The sequence below is a fragment of the Lissotriton helveticus genome, chromosome 9 (assembly GCF_964261635.1).
Source record: "Lissotriton helveticus chromosome 9, aLisHel1.1, whole genome shotgun sequence".
In the NCBI taxonomy this organism is placed as follows: domain Eukaryota; kingdom Metazoa; phylum Chordata; class Amphibia; order Caudata; family Salamandridae; genus Lissotriton; species Lissotriton helveticus.
The window spans coordinates 1,244,103,229-1,244,120,810 of NC_136070.1; the positions used below are offsets into that span (position 1 = coordinate 1,244,103,229).

General features: G+C 41.4%; 1 protein-coding gene across 14 annotated transcripts in view; it reads left to right on the top strand.

Annotated features, from left to right (window-relative positions):
• LOC144782416 (renalase-like) overlaps positions 1–17,582 on the top strand; it is a 916,893-nt gene that overhangs the window by 882,134 nt on the left and 17,177 nt on the right. For 9 of the 14 annotated variants that reach the window (XM_078661749.1, XM_078661756.1, XM_078661755.1 and 6 more), the window contains one exon: positions 16,734–16,875. The gene's annotated coding sequence lies outside the window, so the exon portion shown is untranslated. The other 5 variants (XM_078661750.1, XM_078661761.1, XM_078661758.1 and 2 more) reach the window with 4 other exon arrangements.

Here is a 17,582-nt window from a genome sequence, read left to right on the forward strand (position 1 = left end):
CTGTACGTCCACAACACTAGTGATATATGACAATACCACTATTTAGAAACAGAACAAATGCACTGTGCAACTTCACCTGTCACACTACTCATGAACCGGCACAACTAGGAATTTTCACACTGCTGGAAAAAACCTTTCCACTACATATAACAACTGAACAAACTTAACATGTTTTAGACATATATCCTATGTAATTACCATGTAGCATGTCAGTTACCATAGTAACCGTAACTCTGCTACCAAGTTATTGTCCAGCGCTCATAATGAAAAACTGTCTCACCTACGCTACCTATCTCCACAATACTCACCATTAATCATGAATCTCTTACCCAGGCCCATAAACCAACGAGACAATTTTTGAGCGACTGAATCATGTGACCTAATTAATCAGAACTATTCACATAATTATTTACATATTATATACAACTGCAGTTTGTCATTTCTACCATGGTTTTAAACATTTATCATTTTAATTAAGTCACTAATGTAAATGGATCAACTGATGGTAACTAGACCATGAATAAACAAGACCAGCTTGTCGTTTCAAAATCCAATTTTTATTTACTTTATTATTCAAAGAAAGAGCATTTTCGATTAAGAATCTTTATTTTATTAGCAAAATGAAAGCAGCATTTTATTAAGGAAAAGACTCATTAGACTGACATTTCAAAGGCAAATCAGTTAGCATGAACTAAAAGCAAATAACAGTTTCCATTCCCTAAATTCTAATTTCCCTGTCTAAAACTTGCTTAACCTAGAAAGGAAAAATCATTTAAAGTCTGCTATCCTTACGTGCGCCAAAGAGTACAACAGGACGTCATGCCCTTCAGGAATTGGGAAGCAAGAGAGAGACGCCCTCCTGCCCTTGGGGCCAGGTTTTATACCTTTCTAACTAGCTAATCTCCACAAAATTGTACACTTTTCTTTGCCATCCAGAGTTTTCATTGGCTGTCTGATGTCAGTCCATGATGTGTCATCACCATTTTTCAAACCTAGATCGAGCTTTTCTTAAGCTCTATTGTCCTTTGCTTTCGTGTCACTTAGCTTCCTCGAAAATGAAACATTTCACTCGAGTTACAGTTCGTGACTTCCTTGGCTTGGAAATCTTGCCGCTTCCTGTCCTTAAATCTTTCTCTCCAAGAGCACGTTTAGCACAACTTATTAAAACTGCATTTTCTGACAAAACTGTCGATGTGGTAAAAGTTTCCACTTCTGTGCAAGGCTCTTCTCTGGACAGAATTTGAAACGCCATCTTTTTACAGGCCTTAGGCCTCTCTCGGAAACTATTATTTAAACAAACACAAAACATCAATTAATTAAAGAATTGAAACCCATTCTGTTTACCCGCCCCCTTTGCTAAATTAAAAACCCATTAATTTATGTTACCTAGCTTAGCACACGTAGCAGCATTTATATCTACCTTCTTCTTTTGGTCTGCAAAAATTCTCCACGAGCTTTTTGTCACGGAAAAGACTTAACATAAGCACACAAATAAGCACATGCCATTATTTAAACAGCCGCATTTAATACTGACAAAGATAATAGACAAGGTTAATGTATTATTTTCCACGCACTTGCAATTGCAACATAGAGCACATAAGTTAGTCCCTCGTGTTTCTGTGTGTAAATGCATTTTCAAACTAAGTTGATTAATAATTCACCACATGCTTGTTAATACTGTTACAGTTTTATGGAAGTTTAACTTTGCGAGTTTGAACAAAATTTCATTCAGCATCTCGCTCTATCACACCTATTCCCATCTGTGGCCCATCCCCTGGCTGCCCATTGTGCTTATGCCATGAATTCACAGCTGTCTCCTATTTGATGGTATCGTCTCCATCAAGCAACGTCAGCTGGGGGGAGGATGTGGCCTAACGGCTAGGGCGGTCGTTCTCAGATCTGGGAAGCCGGGTTTGAGTCTCAGCAATGACGATCAACATCCTGTGATTCTGGGCAAATCACTTAATCTCCCTGTGACTAAAAAAAATGATGGTGTCCTTGTGTAACGCAACTGGCGCTCATGTAAAATGCACTGACACCTGATACCTTCGGGTCGAGTTTGCACTATATAAAACACCGGCAGGGCAACGTGTTCCTTCTCTCAACTATAATTTTATTCTATTGTGATCCACCCAGCTACATTCTATAAACAGTGCTTCCACATCTATCCAGTGTCACTCATTTCCTGATTACTTCAATCAAACTTCCACTTTCTGCCACCAGTCTTTCAATCCAATATCCTCCAATCTTACCCTCTTCTCAAGAACCATACTCAAACTATTCATACCTGTCTTCATCTGTCATAATCCACTTTCACTGTCTGTTCCATTGTATTGTCACATTCATTAGGCTGTCCCGACAGATTGCTCCCTTCTGTCAGCCCACCTTCTTTTCTGACATCAGGAAAATAACTGTGAGGTAAATACTCATATATATATCTAGTAATCTGCAGGTCACAAATTCGAAACCCAACATAAATTCAGTCTTACATCCTTCTGAGATTGGTAAATGAAGTATGGTGAAAGAGTCCAACATTAACAACTGTCACAACAACAAAAAGTGTTGTATAAAAAGTTATTGCCTGCTTCCCCATCACCGTCTCAAGTCTTCAGCTACTTTCACCCAACAAACTCTGTGCCCCATCATCACCCACAGTAATCAAATGTTACTCATTTATGGCACTTACATCACATAATGCTTTCTGGGGCCTGATTTACAAAATGCTTTAACAGGTGCATACACCGAGATTCAAGAAATCCGGGTGTTTGTAATCGCTAAAAATTTTTTTGTAATTTCGAAAATCAAAATATTATCCAACAAGGTTTTCTGAATCATTAAATGGGTTGGGTTAACATTAAGTTATCACTATTTGGAAGGGACATTTTAAGGGCATTCCTTTCAAATACTGAATCTTGAAGAGATGCATTAATGTTTTGCGAGCAGAATCCAGTTCCAAATTGGTGTTAAGTCATTTGCAAACTGGTCTCCAGATGACCCCTTGCCCTTTGAGAATGTTGACATAAATGTTTGTTAGGATTAGGCAGTAGTTCAATGGAACCACTGTCTACTCTTAAAAAGTTTCCACTTAAGAAAATAGGAATGGGGGCATAAAAAAATCAAAAAGAATTACTTTCTTTAAAAGCAATCACAGACATGGTGGTCTGCTGACCCCAGCTGGCCATCATGCCTTAAACTCCAGCCAATCGCAGTGGGTCGCAATTAGAATCTACCTCGTCCATATTAAAGTCAACCACTTTTCAATATTTGTTGTATAATTTGCACACTTTTTGCAAATGGAAAATTTGTAAATCAGAACTGTGGTTCAGAAGCAAAACTCGTTTTTTTTTTAATCCCAATCCCGTTTTATGGAATTTCTTGGGCTTTATTGTTGGGCCAAAGCTGGAATTTTTGGTTTTGTCAACAAAACACTATTTCTGGTTTTGAAACCTGACAATCCTTCAGGAAATAGTGGATATATTCAAGGAAGAGGCTTTGGAAAAGAATAGATGCCACCTATCACCGAAGAGCTGCACTTGACCTTTAAAGTAAGAAACTTCACCATGAAGCTGCCTAACTTCACTGTGTGATCATTTGCATGCATGACTGTGTCCCTGCCTCTAATAGGGTTCTATGCTTTCACTATATGATCTCTGTACAATGTAGGGAGCCTCCCTGCCTCTTTGCTAAGACCTTTTGATTTTACTAAAATTATATGTATAATTTACTTAGTTATTGAGTCGGCATTCAGCTAGCCCTCTTAACACCCCTCTCTGTGCAGGAGCTCTTTTCCTAGTCTGTGGGGTCCAGATGTGAAGTGAACCCCCAAAAGGTTCAGCACTGGATGTTGTGTGTTTGCCTGGTCCTCCTTGGCTAATCAGGCAGGCAGCCAGCTGAGGTCAAATGGTTACTGCCTGCCCTTGGATCGCCTGTTACTTTACCAAATGAACTTGCGACACAAACTGGTCGTTGCTCTGTGAGCCATATTCTACTAACAGTATGTTATTAGCAGTTATTCGTGTGTTAGTTAGTAGCACGTTCCAGCGGCCGCCATTGTAACCAGATACAGTCCGCATGAACTGCAGGCTACAAAGTGGTGCAGTAGTAACATAAAACTGTGAGGACTACAGAACCGGGCATGCTGGGGGCTGACCTGCCTTACGACCCGGAAGTTGTTTTACGGTTGCGCGTGGACTGGAGGCTCTTACAGAAGTGTATAGTTCCTGGTGTTACTGTTTTCCACGTTTTGTTCGAGGGTAAGTTGAACATACGGAGCGAACCATCAACTTTAGTGAGACGAACAGATTTACTTTTGGGGCGTAAAAGCGTCCCACGGAGGAGACATTTAAAAGTTCCGCTTAAGTGTGACTCGGAGACTGGCGGTCCTGCTTTAAAAGTGACGGCTGTTGCGAGCGCCATTGGGTGAGGATAATCTTTAAATATGAGAGGCACCTTTAGAGCAGGTATCCGAGAGGCGGTAAACCGCACGTGTAAATAACCGGTCACTGTTGACTTCATGACATCCACTTTTCTGCTCGTTAAGCCATTCTGCCTCCTAGAAGTGAAGCTGCTCATGAATATTTACCAGCAGCTCCGATTCAGATAAAACCCTGCATTTGTGAGAGCGCACATAGTGCCGGCTGTGTTTGTAGCGCTGACGTGGCAGCGCTCAGAGGCACTTGTGTTCAGGGAGCTGCGCTGCAATCTGAGACTTGCAAGTCTGTTGAAAGCGCGAGTCACTTCTGTGATACACTCCCCCATTATACGGGGTTAGGAAATAAACAGACTGCCATTCTTGCAGGCAGTCCATTGTGCCCGAGCCCCTCTCGTTTCCTTTCGTGGTGAATTAAGTGGCCGGCTCGTGCAAACAAGCGAAGTATACTGACCCTCGAGCTGCCCAGGGCCTGCCAATGCTGCTGTCAGTAACAGAGTCCCTGGCTGTGGCAACCGTCTGTCTTCAGAGGGGTTTCTGTCCCTTGGGCCAATGATGGGTGAACTAATGCGATGGAGGAAAACGAAAACACACTGGAATGAGTATCATGTATTGCCCTTCACCAGTTTCCTCCACTCATGTGCATGTTATACATTTTTCAGACATTCTATGTTCTTTGCTGGTTTCGTTTTGTGCCCTATACCCCTACTGAGCCCGATTGGGGGCCCTTGTCCTTTTTGTAATGCCAGCTTTTGCCAATTTGCTGTTACCTTTGAAAACATCCAGCGTGAGCCATTTTACCCGAGTGGCACCTCGCTAGATATAGGTTAATGCACATATTGCTTCATTTATTTAACTCTGGAGCATTTTTCCCGTTGTTTGTTTTACTTATGGGAGTTCCGCAAAATTGTAAACTCCGGGTAATTTTGTAATATTTTTCTGTGCGGCTAAAATCATAGCTGCATTGGTAACCGATTGATGAGGCCATTGAGCTAAAGGGCTCCTAGATTCCTGGTACAGCGCTACATATAACAGGCCATACTCTTGCCTTCTTAACATGTTGGCCTGTTTTAGAGAAAACATCTTAGCATTGCTCATCTAGCTGAATTTCATTTTAGTTTAATTAGGTTTTCGTTTTTAGCAATACATACGAGCTAAGAGGGAAAAGAATGGGGCACCCTCCACCCAAATACAACCTCTAGTTACAAAACCCCATTCATATAGTACCAACGCAGCAGGTTTTATCAGTTGAAACCCTCTATATCTTCAGCTTAGAGATAGTTCTTCTAATCTGTTATAAAGATTTAGGCCCAGATTCATCAAACAAAAATCAGCTCGCAAAGGGGCAGATTCTCAGAATCTGCCCCTTTGCAAGCGGTATTTTTGCATTTGGGATGCATCATCACAAATGCAAAAATCGCAATTTTAGAAATCGCTAAATTGCGATTATTTGCATTTAAGGAGTCTCAAATTGAGATTCCTTAAATACAATGCATGAAAGTTTTTAAAATTGCGAGTTCGCTAATAGGGCACGCAAATTATCGTGAAGTACAACTTCATGGTAATTTGCAAAAACTTTGAAAAATGCACTAAAGTGCATTTTTCAAAGTTTCATGTTGCGCACACACATGCCCTCAGGGCATGTGTGTGCGTAACATATGTGCACAGATCAATTTAAGGGGTGCAACAGGGTGTCCTTTGGACACCCCTGCACCCTTGAAATCGCAATCTCAATTTGCGAATCGCTATTTGCGATTCGCAAATTTATTGAGATTGTCTTCCCATTCATTCCTATGGGCCTCTAGGCCCATAGGAATGAATGGGGAGTTATTCCTTAATTGCAACTCACAATTTGCGAGTCGCAATTAAGGAATTTTAAGGAATCACAATTTTTTTTGCTATTTCTTGATGCATTGCATTTTGCGATTCCTTATTTTGCGCAAATAAGGAATCGCAAAATGTATGCTTGATGCATCTGGGGGTGAGACCCTAACCCACAGACAGCATTTTATGTCTAAGAAGAACATAGTCATCTTATTGTAAAAGGAGACTTCTCGCTACTTTAAGTGCCTTGGGTTAGTCAGGCTCCTGTGTGTGGTAGTAAGAGGGGGGGAATTCGGACAATCCGCCAACTCGTCATTATGTCTATTTCTTTGTATGTTAGTCCACCTGTCCAGTTGCTCCTCCTATTTGCAAGACAGTAGTAACCTGACAAAAGGAAAGTTTAAGAATGTGCCACAAGTAGGCAATAGTAATTTATTTAGTGTCTCGCCTGCCATGTGGCTAAAAACGCTGTGCCATGTGTTTGACCTAGTTTGTATGGCTGGCCAACACGTTTCACTGCTGTGATGATAGCGGTAGCTTCATCAGGGCCTGCGGACCCATGATAACATTATGTCTCCGCTTTCTTGTCTTCTTTGACTTGCCTCCAACCCAGTTGAAGGTAGTCTAATTCATGGTAGTGGATATATTTCTCTTCAAGGAAGAAGTTTTTGCCATTGCAAAAACTATCCTGATGCAGGGAATCCTCCGTGGTAAAACTAGTATAGTTCTCTGCATATGACTGTATGAATGGCAATGAAATATTATGTTTTCAGTGAACCAAAGTAAAATCTACATCATTTTTGTCTTGGTTCCAAAATCCAGTATTTTGTTTTTTTGGGACATACAGTTGTCGGGAGAACCTTTTACATGCATCAAGTCATGGGGGAACTAACATTAAAGTTTTCAAAGGCTTATTTACTTTGTATCTTTCTATTACCCTTAGTCCATCTAATCCAACAATACAAAGTGAGGTAATGTTACATCATGACACAAACAAAAAGTATGAGGTTCCATGCCTGTTAGCCCACCTCCCAACCGCCTGGGTATCAGAAAGGTGGCTGGCACTCCTGGTTTCTCCTGTTTTTTTGTTTCCTAAGTGACTAATGCGAGGATGTGGGAAGTCCCTGCTGAGCTTGGGCTGACTTGAGGCACCGCATACCACAAGGCCTGGGAGGTGCGAGCCTCCTCTGTAGGAACAGCGTGCCTGAGAATAGATTGAGGGGCATCCATCTCTCGGAATGATGGCTTTTCTCTGCTTTTCTTGGTGTGGTTGATGACACTATACATTTTTCGCTCTCTCATTTGAGGGAGTTCCTGCTTAGCTTTGCTCATGCGCAGTGGGGTTTGAGGTTCATGATTGCGAGTTGCCTTGACTCTCCTCTCGTTTGCCCATTCTCTTGTTTTGGAATGTCAGGACCAGCGCGCCTTCACATATTATATAGGGGAACACAGGCAAGCGTTTTTACAGTATTGTGCAAACAAGTGCTGTTGCTGTACTCTGAAGCCTTCTCATCATGGACACACATTCCTCTAAATGGCTACATATTTTCTCATTGCCATCTACCTCTTCTCAGACCGCACCCCTTCTCCGAAACACAGCAGGCATTGCAAGCAAGAGAGTAGGATTATGCTCCAAACTTTGGTCACATTTAAAGGTGATTCTTTGGTTTCTTCCCTTAAGAAGAAGATGGAGGCAGTTTTTGATTTGGCAGCCTCCGTTTCTGGGAAGGAGACTTCTACTTCCACGGATTGAAAGGGAAAATACATATCTAAGGAAATTATGGCGGGCTTGTTGGGGCATATTAGAGCGAATATGATCTTTTCTCCTCTTGAAAAACCAGTTCTCTCGGATGATTCCCTCCTGAGGCAATTTCAGTAGCCTTTTAGTTTGTCATGAATGTGGTAAAACAAGAGTAGAAAGATCCTGATAAGATTTATTTGCTGGGTTTACGAGTAAGCTCTATTCTCTGTAAAGCATGAACTCTATTTTACCAGATACTGTGCATGTGGATTCAGTGGTGGCAAGTCTAGTTGGCCGCTTGTCCATGGCAGAAGAAAACATTACTAAAGAGCCATCTGATGAAAAGGTAGACTTTGGACTGAAGAAGGTTTTTTCCGGAACCCATGTAGCCATGAGTTCAGTATTATGGAGTTTATATAGCCATATAACTTATCACAGATTTCCAGAATTTATTTTCAGCTATTCAAAGTTAATCCTATTGTCTGCCCTTGCTAGAGAGACAGAGTGCTGAAACAGATTTTTATCTGCTATTTCCTTTGATGTGGTCAAATAAGCAGGTCTCCATTGGGAAGCTTCCATTGTGGCAAGAAGTTGTCTGTATCTTAGAGGTTGTAACAGTGATGCTGCTAATAGGGCAGCAGTTCTTAAAATGCCCTTTGAAGTTTCCAGGCTATTTGGAGTTGAATGAGAGGACAAGCTCTATCTAATGTTCAAGGAAAGGAAACATTAATCATCCTTCCAATGTCAGTCGTCAACGTTCCAATTCTTCAAGGTTTTCTTTTTTTTCGTCCGCCATCTAGAAGACTACAGAATCGACATTAATCTATTAAATTCCAATGCAGATTGCTTCCTAATGAAATTGTTTAGGAAACAGAAGCAGGATATAGGAGCGAAGAATGTACATTCCTTACCATATAGAGACACTCAACTCTTTATCAAGGGTCGGAGGTTTAATTCAGCAATTCTTTTCTTTTCACAATGGAAACTGATAATAATGGATCGTTGAGTTCAAGTTGTCAGGAGAGATTATTGGATACAGTTCCTCTCTGATACAACTTATACTGGGGCCATATGTACTCCACTACCTCAAGACTCATTTAAAAAGATGGCATTGTTGGGAGTATTGACTATTCAGAGGAAAGAAGTCATTATTCCAGTCTCCAAGGGGAAAATAGGACCAGGGTTGAGCTCAATAGTATTTCTTGTTCCAAATCCTCAGGGGATTATTGTCTGCTCATAGATTTGAAGACTCAACACATTCATTAAGAACATCTAGTTCAAAATGGAGACACTCTGGAGGATGTTTCCTCTGATACAAGTTGATAATTTTCTCATAACCTTGGATCTCATGGATACTTACCTGCACATTCCAATTTCAAAGGGTCATTACAAGTATTTGAGGCTAGACATTAGTAGTTCATGGTTCTCCCCTTTGGGCTGAATTCGTCCGAGGGTCTTTACAAAAATGATTGCTGTAGTGGAGATGCACCTTCATGTCCTAGGGATTTCTGTTTTCCCCTACCTTGACACCTGGATACTACATGCAGCAAACCTGGAGCAGATCCAATTCTTTTGGGAACAGGGAAAGACAATTGTCTCCATTCTTAGTCCACTAGTGAACATTCCCAAGTGCCAGCGCTCTCCCTCCAGGCATCTGGTGTTCATTGGGTCTTGGTTCAGAATGGATCGCTTGAGTGGTTTTTTTTCCGGAAAAAAGGATCCTGCATCTTCAGTTATTGATTCTCGACCTTCTATTCAGAGATCAGGGCCCTGCAAAGCTGTGGTTGGAAGCGCAAGGGCACATTGCAGTGACGGTTCTTATAGTTCAGTCGGCGAGACTCTGCGTGCTTCCCCCTATGTGGCATCAGAACAGTCATTGGTCTCCTGCAATGGACTCATTAGACAAGTTGATTCTTCTTTCTCCGGCGGTCAGGCACAGCCTTCTTTGGTGGTTGAATGGCCAAAACCTTTCCCAAAGAATGAAGATGCACATGGTTTCCCCAGTAGTGCTAACTACACGTTCAAGCATTCTAGGTTGGGGTGCAAGACCTGTCAGTGCAGGTGTTTTTATTTTTATTTTGGGAGAGCCGCAGTTCATCAAATTGGATGGAGCTAATGGCAATCAATCTTCGAGTCTTTGCATGTAACATCATCTTTTGGGGAAGAATCTTTCCTTCAAGACGGACAACATGCTGGCATTATCCTATATAAACCAAGGGAGTACGTTTTCCAACTCTCAACCAAATTACAGCCCAGTGGGCACAGGCAGGACAGAGCTTGTGAAACCCATTGGCTGTTCACATCAGAGGATGACAGTATGTTAGCCGATTATCTCCGCAGGAAGTTCCCAACTTCCCAGGAATTAACACTATTCAAGATAACAGTTGAAAGGATATGCATATGTTTCGGCAGACCTTATCTGGATCTGTTTGCAGCAAAGACCAATACTCTGCTTTGCATATTCTGCTCCAGGTTTCCGTAGGAAGAAGCCTGGGGAGTGGACGCATTGATGTTGAGATAGCCAGATCATCTGCTCTATTTTGTTCCTCCCTTCCCGTTAATACAGATGGTTCTATGAAAGTTTAAGGAGTAGAAGGGAGATCGCATCATTAAGAAGTTTGAAGACCTCTGTTATAGTGCTGTTGCAATGATACTAGAACACCTTCTGGTATAACTGTCACATTGTGAACCAGAAATATGCATGACCCAATTACATTATGAAACAGTGTATAAAGTGGGTGGCAAATTGTAATTGCTTCAGATCTCTGAGTGGTGCCGGGTTCCAGGACCTCTTCAGGTAAGTGACCCAAAATCCCTTGAGATCAAGGAATGCTAAAAAGGGTTGAGTGAAGTGCGTACATTAAAGGAAAGGATCCTTTTTATTGAGCCATTTGGTGAATTCTAAGGCTTGGGGTATATTGCCTGTCTATATAATGAATGTTGTCTATATAGCAACACAATAGTCTTAAGTGTGGCTTATTAGAGTTGTTCTTGTAATGAAATTGTCTTCAAACCAGTGTACCCAGAGATAGGCAACACGGGGGGAGGGAGCAGTGGGAGGGGGGAGGGGCGGAGTGCTCCTCATGGAAGTCCCTTGAATTTTGCTGGTAAATGGTGCCTTCATATTCAAAGAAATTCTCACGTAATGCAAATTTGGCACACGCTACTACAAAATGTATAGGGGTGATGTAATTCCACTTCGACTTGTTTAAAACTGACTCTACCAAGGGTAAGGTTTGTTTTTGTAAAATACTAATGTATAAAGCCTTGATGTCTAATCTCATTAACAAGTCCATATCAGGGTTAAATGGTAAGTCTTGTTGTAGTATTAGCACATCTTAGGTGCCTTTTACGTATGAGTTGGTTTTGCTCACAAATGAGCAAAGAAACCAGTCGCAAAACTGGGAGAATCTGTGCCTGACATGTCTACCAGAAGAAGGTCTATACTGTTTTGAAATGTGGGTAGTGTGTATAAATATGGAATACATGGATTGTTTGAACAAAAAACTCAGCTTCCTGTTTGGTGATCCAATCTGCACATCCAACCTCCTCTGCAATGTTAATGGTTGTGCTGCAAAGCTTGTTGGAGGGGTCAGTCTGTAGGACCTCCTAGTTGGTTCTGTCTGACAATCTTAAGCATGCCAAGTTGTATATTTCTCCATATTGGACTGTGGCAGTGTGGAAGTTTGGCAGTAGAGCAAGTGCACTAGTCAGCCACACATAGGACTTATCTGGATCTACCGATAAAGGGGCTTGGAAGGATCCACCCAGAAAAGAATAAGCAATGTAAACAGCAGAACAAGGCTGATGTTTGTGTGAAGTCTGAGTGTGGTTCAGAGTGAATTCGATCTGCAAAATTACTCTTGATTAATTCTCTTGGAAGACAAGTGAAATAATTTGCACTTAAAACTGTTAACCATTGTCTACAACATTTGGCATGAAACTGGAAGGACCTGTATATTTTTCAGACATGGCAAAAATATAATTCCTTATCAGCAGAGCTCATTCTTGTAGGCAATATGTATTCCTCTTGAATCTCACCTTCTTTTGATCCATTGAGAAGTTCTCCTCTGCCAAGCAGTGTTCTGGTGATTTTTGCAAAAAAAGAACAATATTTTGGAACCCTAATAACGAGCAGTCAATATTCTGAGTGATGTCTTTGAGATGGAGAGAGATGTTGCATATGGAGTATACCATAAGAGCCTGTGTACGAGGTTTTCACTTGTTTGCTGGCTTTCACATAATCGTGCCTGATCTCCCTTCTCTAGCACCAGATTTTACAGCATGTGATTCCCGCAGGTCTGCATCTTCACAGACTGTCATCGTAACGTCTCTTAAACCAGGTCCAAGAGGGCTGAACTCCTACCAGATTTTTAGGATTACCTCGGACTATGATCAGGTGTTTTTGGTATGTAAATTTGTCTTGTATGGATTTCCTGAATATTTGGCATGGGTCTATCCCTATACGATGCCCCCCATTTTACACCTTTGTGGAGTAATGAGACAGTTTACCGCTTTGGTAATGAGCTCTTGTTACTCCTGTGCTGTCTCAGCAAGGAATTTCCAACCCTGAGTTGGAGTGGATGTTCCCAGCCATTGTGACTCAGGCCATTGGTCACTTCAGTTCAAGGCAGCCCCCTTTTCATGTCATGGGGCATTTGACAGCAGGTCGCCACAAGTCCATGAAAGAGGTTATACCCACCTTCAAACCCAGTTGCGATGCCACAGGCTTTCCTTTTTGTCCTCGTAGCTTAGAAGCACCTAGTTCACCGTAGAGCAGGATAGTCGGTACCTGCTGGGATCTTTCATATCTGTTTCTATTTCTTTGGAAATGGTGGGAATTCTTCAGGCAGCTTATTTCGCAGAAGACTTCTCAGAACCCCAGCCCACTGATACCGGGTTTTCACCAGCCCATGCTGCAACTCGGGCTCCGACTTCAATCTGGGGATGTGACAGCAGAATTACTAAAACAAAAGTTTTTGCAAGGTCTCCAAAATGTTTATAATATCCGTATCGATTTCTTTGCTGGCAAGTTGCTCCTTTTGCCTAGAAAGATGCTCTAGTGAATAAAGGCAGAAATACCATGAGTCATCGAAACGCTTCTTTTACTACTGACTTAGACTCGTACAATTCCTTTGTATATTTGTATGTGGGCGTGTAAGGTTTTCAGACTTTGCTCCCCCCTTTTCCTCCTTTCCTGCTATCAGTGTCCCTCGAAGGAGGGATGGTTTCTTCACCAGTGTACCATAGTTTGTATGGGGGATGGATATTGACCAATGCCTTTATTCCCATTCTTTTGGGTAAAGCAGACCAGGAGGAACATTCTGGGTGTCCGCATCTTCAATCTATTCATTCTAAAGTCTTCTCAAAGAAGTGTGTTTGCCGCAGAGCCTATTGGCCTTTCACATCGGGCATTGGCTTTGTGTCTTTTTAGAGTTCTATAGCCCAGTTTAGAAATTCACTTCATTTACCACCTTTGTCCTCTGCCCAGTCTAATCTGGCTCTGGCTCTGAAAACTCACGATTGCCAGTTTCTACTGTCTGAATATAATGTCAGACAATTTATATAATCCGAGTAGCTACTTTGTTCCGAGCGTTTTGTCAACTGCCTAATGGCCTTCTCAGGTCTACCTTCAATTGAGAATTAAATCTGTATATTGTCACCATACTGATGTGGCTACATACTACAGGTTCGGATTACATCCCCAAGGAGTCTAACACTGTGTACACATTTAATGAAAAGTGCCAGCATTTGTTCCCATGTCACACCACATGTGACACATTGAAATTCATTGCTACCTGCGTTAATGAGGCAACTGATTTTGCATCTTTCTCCTTACTAACTTCTAGACCCCACATATGGAGCAATATGTCATTGGTCATAGGTATTACAGGCTTCTGATGGGCCCAACATGACGTGAACTAACATACAACTACCAAGGACACATCTTCTGCCATCCAAAGCAAAGAATGTTTTATTTGTTGATCAGCTCTAAGTCAGACTGCAAGCGAAACACATCTAGTCCGCTTTATAAATTGAGTGATGACCAGCTTCTCCAATCCTTTGCCCAACATGGGAACTTGTAGATGAGCCTGTAGTTGTCTTTTTCTGACACATGAACCTGCTCTGTGAGGTGCAAAGGTCTGTGTAAGGAACAGTGATAGGTAAGAATGATGGTCCCTTTTAAATTCGCCCAAGTCACAAGAGCGAGGAAAACTGCTAGAGAGTAGTCTGTTATTTTATAACAAATGTGATGTGTATGTGTTGAGAGACTGACCTCGACCCCAGTAAATGGCCATTTTTCCATTTTTACCATACTAATGTTGTTGATCTTTGCAAAGAGCCAGTAATGTTCAAACCATTGCTATAAAGTTCTTGTGAAGCCCATAACTTCAGGCAACAGGTACTGCTTCGTAAGTGCTTATAGAGAAGCGCTGCTTTCTGACGAAATATATCTTTAGTGGAAGTGTTCTAGGTTTCCATGTGTGCTTCCAAATACCTTCACTAAACATCACAGCGTGATTCTGATACCATGATTGACACCAGTTGAGCAATGCAGTTTTGAAAAAGCTTTTGGTCTGGCTCTAATTGTATTTCCCCATCCTCTATGGAATACTAATGTAGTAGCTGATTCGAACTGTGGCATGGGGGCTGAAGAAGAGGGTGATATTACTTAACCTTGGAAGCTGTGATACTCACTCAAGTAATTGTTATCTGGTGCAGCCTCGTAGCATAGAGCCTCATCTGTTTTGTTGGCAGCCGGCACGTGCATGCATGGATAAAAGGGTGTACCGATGCATGGTGGCATACTTGGGAAGAACCTGGTTCATGCATATGGGTCTACGTGATGCTCCGAATCATGTATATTGTCATTATTCTTAGGCCTGCATTTGACTGGAACAAATGTGAGAGAGATGGAATAACGTCTGCATTCATGCGCTGCATTACTAAGCCTTCCTTGTGCTTCTACTATGACTGGTTTCTATCAATGTTATCTAGAATTCTTGAGTTGGATTTACACCCAAATTGGTACGTTAGGGTTACATGTGTGCATGAGCCAAGGCACCAAGTCAGTAAACAGACACTTTCCAGGAGCACTGTGGTGTCAAATACTTTTCCAAAACTAAATGGATGCCTGCTGCTGCTGATCAGATTGACAGATGATGCAGCCAGAACCTGGTCATTTACTGTCCCTAAATCCGAAACCACAGGCGCAGAACCACTGCTGTAGGCTGGAATGGTTAATGCACTTTAAACCACTTATGGTCTATGCTGGTAGGTGAGTGCTCTGTGGAGTAGAGAACCAGACCAAAAGGAAACGATTTGATGCTGGATACAAAAGCCCAGACCTCGGGTGCAAGAGCACTCAAGCACCTTTAAACAGGAATGGTCACCTTTGTCTCAGGATCTTGAGAACATGCCTTCCTTTCTCGGTTACGGCGTTGTGGATATTCTGACAGTTTTGTAGACCTAGGTAATATCTGGAGGGGTTCGGGCCCAGCAGGGTTCTTGGTCCATGGTGTGAAAGATGAATATGAGATTCTAAGATAGTGGGTTGTTGGCAAGTTGATGGATGCAGACCAGTGTCTGAAGTGTTTTAATTCTGGTTCAAAATTGCGAAGCAAGACTTGGTGTTATATTCTTAAGCTAAGAGAAGAAAGGCGACCCTAACAGTTACAGGCACTTAAAAGCATAGGTTGTGGCCCCTTTCTAGTCTTCTTACCTTCTCATCATGCCGTAGCATTAAAAGATACCTGCCTTTGTTGCCTTTTTCTCCAAGTAATGGTTTAATTCCATTAAAGAACAGAGCAGCTAGTCTGAGGTGTTTGCATCAGAGATTCTTTAAACTCCCAGGCACTTAGGGTCTGTAGAAGCAGCATTTTCCTGCATGCCAAGGAAAAAGGAAAGAACAGATTTTAGTAGAAATTGTACAGTCTGCCCCAAACGATGAGTGAAGAGCTTAGTACAAAACTATGTGACTTGTTTATAGTGTCCATTTTTTACCCTTGCGCACAGGGCCTCTGTGCATACATATGCCTCCAATACATAAGTTACAGGTTTATAATGAAGTAGGCTGAAGGAAACATTTGCCATCAAACTGTCTTCACTGTTGTCATGTGATGAACATGTTGAGCATCAAGTGTAAGCATGGGGGGAAGGGGGTAAAAGAGACATCACTGTCAGCCAATTTAAATAAGTAGATTGGAAAACCTGTTTGACAGATTGGAATCCCATAGAATGGGACTATAGTGCACTCAAGAGATAAATGTGGGCGCTCTGCAGCCAAGGTCATGCTGGTTATGGGTGAATCTAGTCTGTGACACTGTTGGCATTGCTTGGAGCAAAGCTTTGTCCTTTGCTGGCTCTGCGCTTGTATTGACTTTGTGGCAACTGTGGAACGATGCCTTACATGAATGTGCTTTTCCACCACTGAAAGAGTGATGATACGAAGGTCATAGCCGAAGATGAAAGCAGTGGTTTTCTGTGCGTTTACCCCAGGAACATTTATCCATAGCACTCTTCACTTTTTAATTTACTGCTATGTCATTGATGTTGAAGTTTGTGGAAGATTTTCCATAAAACACTTCCTAACGAGTGTGATGCACTATTGAGTTATCCACGTTTCAAGTTGTTTTTGTTCTAAACAAACACACTGAACATATGAAAACATTTGCTAATTGGGAAAGATTATATTTGTGTGCAGAATTGATTTGCATTTGTTTTTTTTTTCTTCCTCAGAACAGCCTGAAGATCCATGTATATGGTGTACGACTGGCCTTCCCAAATATGAAAATATTAAGGAAGTGACATGTAGAAGACTGCTCAAGTTGGACGTAGAACTCTCTATGTTATAAGGGCTGCCTTTGGCTCCTCTGCACATGTATGTATTGTACAAATCATTCTTCATCTAATCCAGCCCAAGCATATCTCCCTTTTGGAATTTTCTTAGTTTGAGGAGTCTTGATCTGTCATTTGGTCTGAGATATTAGATAGTAAGGCATTGCTAACACACATTCAGACTTGAAAAGTTTGATTTTAATATCTTCTTCTGGGCCTAACTCAGATTGACAACTCTCCTTTTTAATGTGAACCATATGCAAGATTGTATTTGGGACCCTACAATTATCCCTACTATTAAGCTGACCTATGTCTTTGTATAACTGTTTTCTTTCAGATCCTACATATTTTAGGTTTGTTTGAGGAAAAAATAAAAACTTGTGTTTGGTTTCCAAATCTCTCTAATTTGTATGATTATAGCTTCCCTGAGGCTGGTAATTATTAGGTTTTATATGTTGAAACTATCTAGGCCACAACAGATCACAACATAAAAAACTCATACTACAGATGCATAATTTGGCCAGCAATAGACCGGGACAGCATTTATGCTGACTAGATCATTACTGATCACACTAAGGCTAGATGCAAAACCCTCTTAAACTTATATATTACATTTTTTAAATAAAAAAACAAATTTATTTGTAAAAACAATGCCAACATATGCATGGTTGTAACGTTTCCTTAATAGCTAAACTATAGAGCAAAATTGCAGTGTATGCAAATACTGTGTTGTATGATTTGCACAAGTCA